The sequence below is a fragment of the Colobus angolensis genome, unplaced genomic scaffold, assembly GCF_000951035.1.
Source record: "Colobus angolensis palliatus isolate OR3802 unplaced genomic scaffold, Cang.pa_1.0 Scaffold98, whole genome shotgun sequence".
Taxonomy (NCBI): Eukaryota; Metazoa; Chordata; class Mammalia; order Primates; family Cercopithecidae; genus Colobus; species Colobus angolensis.
The window spans coordinates 1,680,991-1,693,034 of NW_012123820.1; the positions used below are offsets into that span (position 1 = coordinate 1,680,991).

The following is a 12,044-nucleotide window of genomic DNA, read 5'->3' on the forward strand; positions in this document are numbered from 1 at the left end:
TCAACCAGGGAGAGATACACTGGAACCTCCAATGGGCAAGCAAAAGGTTTCAAAGTACAGGGTAAGATGCCAGACTGTGAGGAAGGAGTTGGGACTATATTTCTTGAAAGACTTGGGGACCACATAAGGCCCTAAACACAGAGGAATTGGGGTTCTGTAAAGGCAACCAGAATACATGTCGTAGGTCAGGAATCCATTTATTAGGACTTGGTTTTAATTTAGGATTTGATTAAAAGACGAAAGCCTAGGTAATGGAATTTGGACATACAACTACAACTGGTTAGTCAGCAAATTCAGCAAGGTGAAACTGCCACCCTGCCTTCTCCTTCAGGGGGTTTAAATACCTCCAGATAAAAGCCAGGACTGAACTCAGAATATTGAGTGAGGCTGAATCTATAGATGAAGGGAAACAATGTGTAACCAAGTAGATCTTTACCATAAGGATTTTTTAAAATACTCTAAAAATACTGTAAAAAAATACTCTAAAAAAGTTTGGCTTATACATTTGAAGAACTTTTTTGAAAGATTCCTGCTTTCCATTCACGGGTCACTACCAGACATTTCTTGTCATTAATCTAAGGAGTCCTGTGAAATACACGATCCTTCTACAGCTGTAGAATTCTAATGAACAGAATTCTAATGAGATGCCTAGGTTTTTAAAGAAAGTTGAATGATAGTAATCACTAAGGCTCACTTCAGCAAACTCCAATTGTATATTATAATAAAACACAGTGTCAGCCATAATTCATTTATCTTGAAAACAGAAAATTAGACCAGTCTATTTGATAGTATATTTTCTTCTAATATTTTTATCCCTAGAAGGATGTCTCATGAATACTGTATCAAATCAATGACATTTAAAGCTAAATTAAAACTATTGGTCTTTCATAAGTTGAAAAAAGTGAAGTGTTGAATTATTATTAAACCAGAACTGGTTTAAATTTGTCTTAATTTTTATCATAAAGTCATATGGTAAAAATAGTCTCATACTTGTCTTTCTTTACAAGTTGTTTCTGAAGCTTAAGAAAAATGATGCAAGAAATCATTAGGTCAGATTCAGTGGTTCATGCCTGTAATCTCAGCACTTTGGGAGATCAAGGCAGGAGTAGCACTTGAGGCCAGGAGTTCAAGACCAGTCTGGGTAACACAGCGGGATCACATCTCTACAAAAAAAAAAAAAATTAATTTAATTAGCTGGGCATGGTGGGATGCACCTGTAGTCCTAGCTACTTGCAAGGTTGAGGCAGGAGGGTCAGTTGAGCCCAGGAGGTTGAGGCTGCAGTGAGCCATGATCACACCACTGCACTCTAACTAGGGTGAGAGTGAAATATTGTCTCTTAAAAAAATCATTAAACCAAGATGAAAATAAAACTTCACTGTTTCTTTTTGAGAAGGCAACTTTTGATGATATGCTTGGTGTTTCAGTTCTTCTGTATTCCCACTTGGTGGAAATTTAACATAACACACAACTCCTCATAACATCTGACATCAACTGTAGTCTATTATCTCAAAATAGGTGTGGAAGAAGACAGTACAGCATTGGTATTGTAGGACAGCAAATTTCAAAACATGGTTCCAAGATCAGTGCCATTAACATTGCCTGGGAACTTGCTAGAAATTCTCGAGCTGTCCCAGACCTACTAAATTAGAAACTCTGAGGATGGGTGTCTTAGTTCCATCTGGGCTGCTATAGCAAAATACTATGGACTGGGTGGCTCATAAACAGCAGAAACTTATTTCACACAGTTTTGGATGCTGAGAAGTCCAAGATCAAGACACCAGTAGATTTGTTGTCTGATGAGGGCCTGCTTTCTGCTCCATAGATGGCATCTTCTCACTGTGTCTTCATGTGGTAGTGGGGGCATAGGTCTCTCTTGAGCCTCTTTTAAAAGGGCACTAATCCCATTTATGAAGGCTCCAATCTCATGACCTAGTTACTTCCCAAAGGCCCCACATCCAAATATCATCATATTGGGAGTCAGGATTCAGCATATGAATCTTGTGGGAATGCAAACATTCCGTCTATAAGCAGTGTGTCTGGTGGGTCCCAGTAATCTGTAGTTTAACAAGACCTCCAAGATTTTAATATACACCCAAATTTGAGAATTGCTAAGGAGATTCTAACAATGTGAGAGCCTAGTAAAAGCTATAGAGTGTTTTTTGGGGGGTTTGTACACGAAGTGTATTGAGAAATAATATTAACTGTTTCGACTTATTATTTGATCTTCTTATAGTTAATAAAACAGGCCACCCCCCAAAAACAAAACAAACAAAAACCACACACACATCCAAGTCTGACATGAGTATTCACTAACCAAGATATCCCCTAACTCGCAATTCAGAACAGTTGGTAAGGGTTATTTATATGCATATTGGCATTCCTTTTGTTGTTTTGTTGCTGAACAAATTGCATTAGAAAAACGATTGCATGTTTAGGTCAGGCGAAGTGGCTTATGTCTGTAATCTCAGCACTTTGGGAGGCTGAGGTGGGCAGATCTTCTGAGGTCAGGAGTTCGAGACAAGCCTGGCCAACGTGGCAAAACCCCATTTCTACTAAAAATGCAAAAACTAGCAGGGTATGGTAGCACATACCTGTAATCCCAGTTATTTGTGAGGCTGAGGCAGGAGAATCACTTGAACCTGCGAGGCGGACGTTGCAGAGAGCCAAGATTGTGCTACTGAACTCCAGCCTAGGTGACAGAGTGAGATTCTGTCTCAAAAATAAATAAATAAAAATAAATCAAAACAATTGCATGTTTAAGACAGAGATGAGGAGGAAAAGGGGGTTGATGACATTTGTATCTATTTTATTTGAAAAACAGTTGTTCAAGAACAGTCAGCAGATTTCTACAGCTCATTGGCCCAAACCATGTCTTGGGACAATATCTAGCATCAAGGGATGTTGGAAAAGCAAATGCAGAATATTATTTCTCACACTGTAAAGTTTATAGTTCTTTAAGAAAGAACTCATACAGGTATGGAGGGGAGAAAGGTGCTAACATTGACAATGGGTCAATCTATAGAATTACAAATAGGGGATGCCACTCAGGGTTCTACCAAGGGGGAATGGCCCAGGTGGCCATAATGAAAGTAATTATACAAGCAGCATCTTTGAGCTTCAGTGACAAAAGTGGGGTGTGTCAAGTAGAATCTAAGCCAAGTTTCCAGTAAGGGGCCTTCCCATACACCTTCAAAGAACCATATTAGAATGTACACTTATGGGATTCCTCAGCATTTATCACTTGCCCCTCCTGGAAGTAGTAACTTATTGGCCTGGCAAAACTTGGGAGACCCTCCTATCAAGGAACACAGCATCCTGGTGACAGCATTACTGTTTGAAAACAGATAATGCAGATCTCTCTTTCTTTCTTTTGAAGCTATTTCTAAGTGAAATATTCTCCTTCCTCAGCTACTTCTCCCATGTGGTAAATACACTGGATAGTTGTCTTCAGAGTAGGAATGTATTTAGTGCTCTCTCCCTGCAATTGGATGGGGAAATTCAAACTGAGTTAGGAGAGAGGCAGGCTGGCCAATTTGAGAAATCCACCCTTTCTATTATAAAGCTAAATCTATATTTTGACTACTCTTTTGTGTTGTTTTTAATTGATTACAACTTACAGAGATGGGAGCATGCGTGATAATTCCTCTAAATCTCTAACAAAGAAAGAGTGAAGTCATAGGGAGGCCTGTACAACCAAAATAGCCACACACTCTCCTGAGAGGACACACAGTCCCATATGTCATCTCATTCAAAGGTGATGTCTATTCCTCTTTAGGCTGACTCATTCTACCCCTCGAAAATATTGTGCTATGGTCTAAATATGTCCCCCAAAATTCATATGCTGAAATTTAATTGCCAATGTATTAATAATAGCATTAAAGGTAGGGCCTTTAGGGTGATGATTAAGACACAAGAGCAAAGTCCTCACAAATGGGATACATGAAATATTTTATCCATATAAAAGAGGCTACAGGGAACTAGCTAGGTCTTTTGCCCTTCCACTTTCTGCCATGTGAGGACACAGCAACAAGGCAGCATCTTAGAAGAGAATGGCACTCATCAGACACTGAACCTGTTGGCACTTTGATCATGGACTCCCTAGACTCCAGAATATAGTTTACAAATTACCTAGTCTGTTTTGCTATAGCAGCACACATGGACTAAGATATCCTGTAACCTAAATACTGGGCTACAAAGTTAACCACTGTTAATATATCTTACCTTAGATAGCAGATAAATGGGAGATGGGAAAAAAACAAAGAAAAATAATTAAAAGGGGAAGAAAATAATACATAGCTCACTTCAAAGTTGGGATAAAATACACATAATGACTACAGTCTTGTTTCCAAAAGTGGGCATGTGACCACTGCTGATATTTCTGTCTTCTTGCCTATTCACTCTGTCTCTTTCCCCTTGGCAAACACTTCAGTTGGTCAGTTTGTTCCTGGGTGGGATGATCCAAACTGTTATTTTTGAAAGGCCTGGGTCCATTAGCAGTTAATGTAGTTTTTCATTGATTTTTATCCCAGACCTAGGAATACTAAGAGGTGCTCCAGAGGTTCTCCTGTGTGTCAGGCATTCTTCTTACTGCTTCCATTGTGTATCGTGTGGGATAATTCATCCTAGCTAGTTGACAAACTCCTCCTTTCCTGATGGTTCAATATCAGAAGCTCCAAGTTGTTAGATGCCAGACTCAGCTTCCAGTTTAAGGAAATCTTTATTGTATCTCTTGGCGAAAGAGTTTCTTACTTCGGTAAGCAGAAACTCTAATCCAGCAGAGCCTAATGTCAAGAACAGGAAGCTGAAATTCTGCCTGATCAATGAGACTAGAGGAGATCATCCTCTTTCCAGATAAAGCATTTGATAAATATTTTAAATTCTTTCAAACTAAGAAGTAAACTTCTTCAATTTCATAAAGCATTTATAAGAAAAACTTACATCAATTATACAATTATAAGTGTATGTTAACATCATACACTTCAAGATTGGGAAGAAGATAAAAAATGTCTATTCAAAGCAAAATTTTACTGCAGGTCCTAGTTGCTGTAATGAAGTGACAAAGAGAAATGAAAATCATAGAAATTTGAAATAAAGAAATAAAACTATCACTGTTTTGTGGACAATGAGATGTGTATATAAAAGTTCCCTTTAATTTCATAATTTATGAGATTGAGTTTATCAAGTTGGCTGGTTGAGGTGTCTTAGTCCATTTTGTGTTGCTGTAACAGAATACTAGGGACTGGGTGGGTAATTTATAAAAAGACATTTCTTACAGTTCTAGAGACTAGGAAATCCAAGGTCAAGGAAACCACATCTGGGTCTTTTTGGTGCATATCACCCCATGGAAGAGAGTGGAAGGGCAATGGAAGGTCAGAGAAAGAAGGCAAGAGGGAACTGTTCTCACTTTTGTAACATACCCACTCTTGCAATACTTGCAAGCCCATTTTCTTGGTAACACTAATCCATTCATGAAGGCAGAGCCCTTATGTCCTAGTCACCTCTTATTAGGCCCCATCTCCCAACACTGTTGCATTGTGTAGTAAGTTTCCTACACATGAACTTTGGAGAAACATTCAAACTACAACACAAAGTTAATATACAAAAGTCAACTGTGTTTCAATTTAATAAATTTAGAAAATAAAAATTTAAAACAGCTCTCATACAATTGAGTGAAAGAAGACATAAATACATACTAATGAGTCCATATATATAAAGCTCAAAAGCAGGTGAAACAATACTGTAGTGTTAACACTACCATACTTAAGTTTGAGGAGGAGGGAATGATAGAGATTGAGTAGGGACATGAGGTGGACTTTTGACTTGGGTAGCTGTTCAATGTTATATATACGGGAAAACATGTGTTGTGCACTTTTCTATGTGTGTATATTCTTCACAATATTTTAAACAAATAAAGCAAGCAATTATGTATTAGCAGACAGAAAAACGATAAAGTAATAGATCTAATACCTGGTAATTTAAAATAAATAAATAGATAAACTTCTGGCTGATTTAAAGCGGAATAAAAATTGAAAAAGTCAATTATATAAAATAGGAAAATACAATTTATGGGTAACTACAGAACCAAGGACAGTAAAAGCTTATCAGTATACTTACTTGTTCAAATACATGCAAAAGAAATACCTGGAATTAAATACAATTCTAAAAATATAAATGAACACAATTTAGAGTAGAGATAATATTATCTGAACAAACCAATTAGCACAGAAGAAATATAGACAGTTTCCTGGCTGTACCCTCTTCCACCACCAGAAAGCCCATACCTAGGTTGTTTCACAGGTCAGTTCTACTAAACCTTTAAAGAACATAAGCCTCCAACTCTGCCCATATTTTATACAGGAGCATAAAAAGTAAGTTAAATACTCTTAATTCTTTTTATAGCTAGAATAATACCAAGCCCTGACAAAGACTGCCCACATGAGCACACACAAAATAAAATGTATCTCACTTACATCCATGTGAAATTCCTAAATATTACCAAACAGAACCTATAAGCACACTAAAAAAAAATCCATGATACATTCATTTCAGAAATTTAAGATTCATTCAAATCAAGAAATATATTAATATATTTAATCACATATTGACCAAACATTTTCACTTTTTTTCCAGGTTACATGGTAGAATTATTTGACCTCTTCTTCAGTTCCATGTGGCCATGTGATTTGCACAGGTGAACAAAATGTTAGCTAAAGTCATATGTATTATTTCCAAGTGGAAAGTTTAAAAGTTAGTGGCTGACCTACCAGGTTCTCTTTCTCTCCACCACAGACAGCAACTCTCAAAATGCCAGATGATGGCTGCTCTATGAGCCTGGCTCTGGGAGGAAGGAAAGTATGGAATCCTACTGACATGGAGTATGAGCCAGAAATAAACCATGTTGTTTCAAGCCACTGAGATTTTGAGGTTATTAGTTACTGAAGCACAAACTAGCCTATAACAACTGATATGATACTAATAAAAAGAGAAAAAAGTCACATTATTTTTATAGACATCAAAAAGATCTGATAAAATTCCATTTCCATTTTGGTACAATCCCTTCCCAATCTTAATAAAAATTTTTAGTAAAATAGAAATAGATGAATACTTAACATGTTAAAACATGTATATCTTAACCCAAAAGTGAGCATCATGCTTCTTAATGGGAAAACACCAAAATCGTTTCCATTACCACCAACAGCAAATTCCTTTTTTAAAAAATGATCTGGATAAGAGAAATAGGTTATTTAAAACTTGGATATGAAAATGTAAATTTTTTTACAGATGACAGAATGGGTTTATTATTTATAGTACTTTAGTGATTCTCTTGGATTCTTCAGGTAAATTCACTATTGGTTTGGGTACAACGTATGTATATTCATATATTTTATGAATACAATGAACATATAATGAACAATGACAAAAAGCTAAAACTTAACAAGGTACAAAAACTATATTCAAATAATGTATTATCGAAGGTCATAAAGGAAGTATTATTGAAGATCATGAACACATGAAAAGATATACTATGTTTTAGAAGAGATAATTTAACATCAAAGAGATGTCAATTCCTCCTAATCTAAAAACCTATAAACCTAACATTATTCAAATAAAAATGTCAACACTTTTAACAAGATGAGTCTAAAATAAATAATATAGAAAAATAAATGTGCAAGTGTACAGGAAAATTCTCAAATAAAAATGAGTGATCGGTCCTATAAAATATTCAAAGATTATCAAGTTGTAATAATAAAAATGAAGAAAAAAATTACAAATAAAAAATTCTTCACAGAAAAGCTAAACCATAAACAAAGTCAAATGAAAGTCAGCTAACTGAAAAAAAAATTTGCAATTTTTATCATGGACAAATGAAAAATGTACTTACTAAAGATCATCAGGAACCCAGTTAAAAAAAAAAAGATGAATAAAAAAAGATGAATAACCCATAGAAGAAATTGGAAAGGGATTAAACACTTTACAGAAAAGGAAACAAATAATTTTTACATATATGGTAGCCACGAAAAGGTCTGTTAACACCATAATGGTTGAAAAACTTGGATTACAATGGAATGAGGATGTGGGGAAACAAACATTGCTAGTGGGTTATTTGTAAATGTACATACACTTCAACCAAGTAATATTTTGAATGACATCTGTATAAGGATAATTGCAATGTCTTCATTATAGCCAAAGATGAAGAACAATTTCTGTTCATTAATATGACTTAAACTATATTGATTTTAATGAAATATTATGAAACTGTCAAAAATGATCAAGAAGCCCTACATGTACTGATATCATGAAACGATTTCCTAAATATCACGTAGTGAAAAAGGTGCAAAACAATATGTATAATATACTTGCATTTCTGTAGCCCACCTATATATATATATAGGTATACACATTTATGTATTATCTCTTTAATATATAAAAAATCTGGTCAAAAAATCAATGATTCTGTGGAGGGTAACTAGATTGCTGAGAGAGGGATGAAAGGGAAATAACTGTCATGTATCACCCTTTTTCTGTATTAAAAATTAAGACTTATACATTTTAGTAAAGTTTTAGATTTTGAGAATTGGGCAGATAGTTCCGTATGTCCATTGAGTTCCCTGGCACTCCTATTATTTACATCTTGGATTACTGATACATTTATTATAATCAATGAACCCGTATTAATACATTAACCATAGTCTACAGTGTAAAGTTCACTTTGTATTACACAGTTCTATATGAATTTTGACAAAGGAATGTCATGTACCCACCATTATAGTATTATACAGAATAGTTTCACTGCCCTAAAAATCCCCTATGCTCCATTTACTTATTGCCCCACGCTATTTGTTTATTCTTTCAAGTGTTGCTATAGTTTTGACTTTTCCAGAATGTCATATAGTTGTAATAATGTGTGCAGCCTTTTCAGACTGGCTTTTCATTTAACAACATGCATTTAAGTTTCCTCCATGTCTTCATAGCTCATTTGTTTTTAGCACTGAATATTTTTTCCTCCAACTTTTAAGTTCAGGATACATGTGTAGAATGTGCAGGTTTCTCACAAAGGTAAATGCGTCCCATGGTGGTGGGCTGCACAGATCAACCCATCACATTGGTATTAGGCTCAGCATCTATTAGCTCTTCTTCCTGATGCTTTCTTGTCCCCTACTCCTCCTCACAACAGGCTCCAGTGTGTGTTGCTCCCCACATGTCCATGTGTTATCATTCAGCTCCCACTTATAACTGAGAACATGTGGTGTTTGGTTTTCTAGTCCCGTTAGTTTGCTGAGAATAACGGCTTCTAACTCAATCCATGTCCCTGCAAATGACATGATCTTGGTCCTTTTTTTTTTTTGAGATGGGAGTCTTGCTCTCTTACCCAGGCTGGAGGGCAGTGGTATGATCTCAGCTCACTGTAACCTCTGCCTTCCGCATTCAAGTGATTCTTCTGCCTCAGCCTCCTGAGTAGCTGGGACTACAGGCAAATGCCATCATGCCCAGCTAATTTTTGTATTTTTAGTAGAGACGAGGTTTCACTATGTTGGCCAGGATGGTCTCGATATCCTGACCTTGTGATCCGCCCACCTTGGCCTCCCAAAGTGCTGGGATTACAGGAGTGAGCCACCGCACTGGGTCGATCTCATTCCTTTTTATGGCTGAATAGTATTCCATGGTGTCTATGTACCACATTTTGTTTATCCAGTCTGTTATTGATGAGCATTTGAGTTGATTCCATGTCTTTGCTACTGTGAACAGTACTGCAATGAACATACATGTGCATGTATTTTTTTATAATAGAATGATATATATTCCTTTGGTATATACTAAAGAGCTTCTGCACAGCAAAATAAACTATCATCAGAGTGAACAACCTACAGAATGGGAGGACGTTTTTGCAATCTGTCCATCTGACAAAGGTCTAATATCCAGAGTCTACAAGGAACTTAAATTTACAAGAAAAAACCACCCCAATAAAAAGTAGGCAAAGGACATGAATAAACAGTTCTCAAGAGAAAACATTCATGAGGTCAACAAACATATGAAAACAAGCTTAACATCATTAATCAGAGAAAAGCAAATCAAAGCCACAATGAGATACTGTCTCACACCAGTCAAAATGGTGATAATTTAAAAGTCCAGAAACAACAGATGCTGGCAAGGTTGCACAAAAAAAAAGGGAATGCTTTTACACTGTTGCTGGGAGTGTGAATTAGTTCACCATTGTGCAAGACTGTGTAGTGATTCCTCAAAGACCTAGAGGCAGAAATACCATTCGACTCAGCAATCCCAGCACTGAATAATATTCTGTTGTGTGGATGTAAGTTTATCCATTAAATCACAATTGGTTGTGGTGTATAATTTCTTATACCCTTCTGCAGTTAATCTGCTAATATTTTGTTTAGGTGTTCTGCATCTATACAAAACCAGTTTTTACTATCTAGACAAGATTGTAGAATTTGCATCATTTCTCTCTTTAAAAAATGTGTCGTAGAACCCACCAGTGAAATTATCTGAGCCTGGTGCTTTTTGAAAGGTGATTACTGAATCAGGCCGGGCGCCGTGGCTCACACCTGTAATCCCAGCACTTTGGGAGGCTGAGGCAGGTGAATCACGAGGTCAGGAGATCGAGGCCATCCTGGCTAACATGGTGAAACCCCGTCTCTACTAAAACTACAAAAACTAGCCGGGCGTGGTGGTGGGCGCCTGTAGTCCCAGCTACTCAGGAGGCTGGGGCAGGAGAATGGCGTGAACCTGGCAGGCAGAGCTTGCAGTGAGCCAAGATGGCGCCACTGCACTCCAGCCTGGGCGACAGAGTGAGACTCCATCTCAAAAAAATAAATATAAATAAAAATAAAAATAAGGTTATTGCTGAATCAATTTCTCTAACAGATACAGGCCTATTCAGCTTATCTATTTCTCCTTGTATGAACTTTTGTGGTCTTTCAAGAAATTGGTCCATTACGCTTACATTATCAAATATGTGGGCACAGAGTTGTTGAGAATATTCCCTTTTTGTCCTTTTAATATTTCCAGGATAAGTAGTGATGGTCAATCTCATTTAGCAGGCCTATGCTCCACCCCTGAGTTCTAACCTTTACAAGCGCTTCTCAGCATTGTTTTTTTTTTTTTTTTTTTTTTGTCCCTTAGATGAGCCTTAAAGACTAGAACGGATTGGTTCAGAACATTTCCTTCCTCCATAATACCGATAACAGTAAAGTTTTTCCCCTTGTTGGGTAGGAGAATGCTATGCGTTATTTTCAAAATTTCCTCCTCCCCTTGGTCAAACATGAGGGGAGATTTCTCTGACCTTCAACTGTGAGAATCTGGTGGGGCTCCCAGCAGTAAAGCCTGAGAAAGAATGAAAATGTGTGTGTGGTAGTAGGGGCCACGAATCTTATTTGTACTGCTGATTTATTACAAGTCCCCAAAAGTGTTTTATTATTTTTTTTCTTTTCAACACCCTGTTCTGAAGCTTCCTTGGCCCTTTTTGCTTGGATGCCCAGAAGCTGGGCACTGGCACAGGCCGTGCAAGACTAATAAATGCCTTGAAGTTCTTCTCCTTGGTGATGACTTTTTCTCCTTGAAGACATTGACATGCACATTACTGGTCCTGTTAGCTGGGTGGCCAATTTGAGTTCAGCAGAGCTGTCTTCCTTCATGGGGTCCAAGGGCTTCCTTGGGAAGAGGATGAACTTGTAGTAGCACTCCTGCAACTAGAGTTGCTGGCTTTTGGGGACTCACTGGACTCATTCTAATGTCTCCTTGGATCCACAGATACCAAAAGTCTGGGTCACCATGTGGATGCTGGTCACCCTAACTCTTCTAAGCTGAAGCTTCTGCTAGCTCATACTTTGGTGTGATACCTCCCTGTGGGACATCATACTATGGGTTAGATGGGTCCAGATGCAGGGTGATAGGCAATGGTGGTGTGCTTTTGCTTGTTGGGCTTTGCATCTGTGGATCTTTTGGGTCAGCTGGTTGAACCGAACAGCTACTGCTACTCCTTGTGGAAGTGAGGCATCAGGATCATGCCATTCTGGCAGGGTGCCAT

At 37.3% G+C, this 12,044-nt stretch overlaps 1 pseudogene; it reads right to left on the reverse strand.

The window, feature by feature from the left end:
• LOC105505103 lies at window positions 1-12,044 on the reverse strand (annotated as a pseudogene).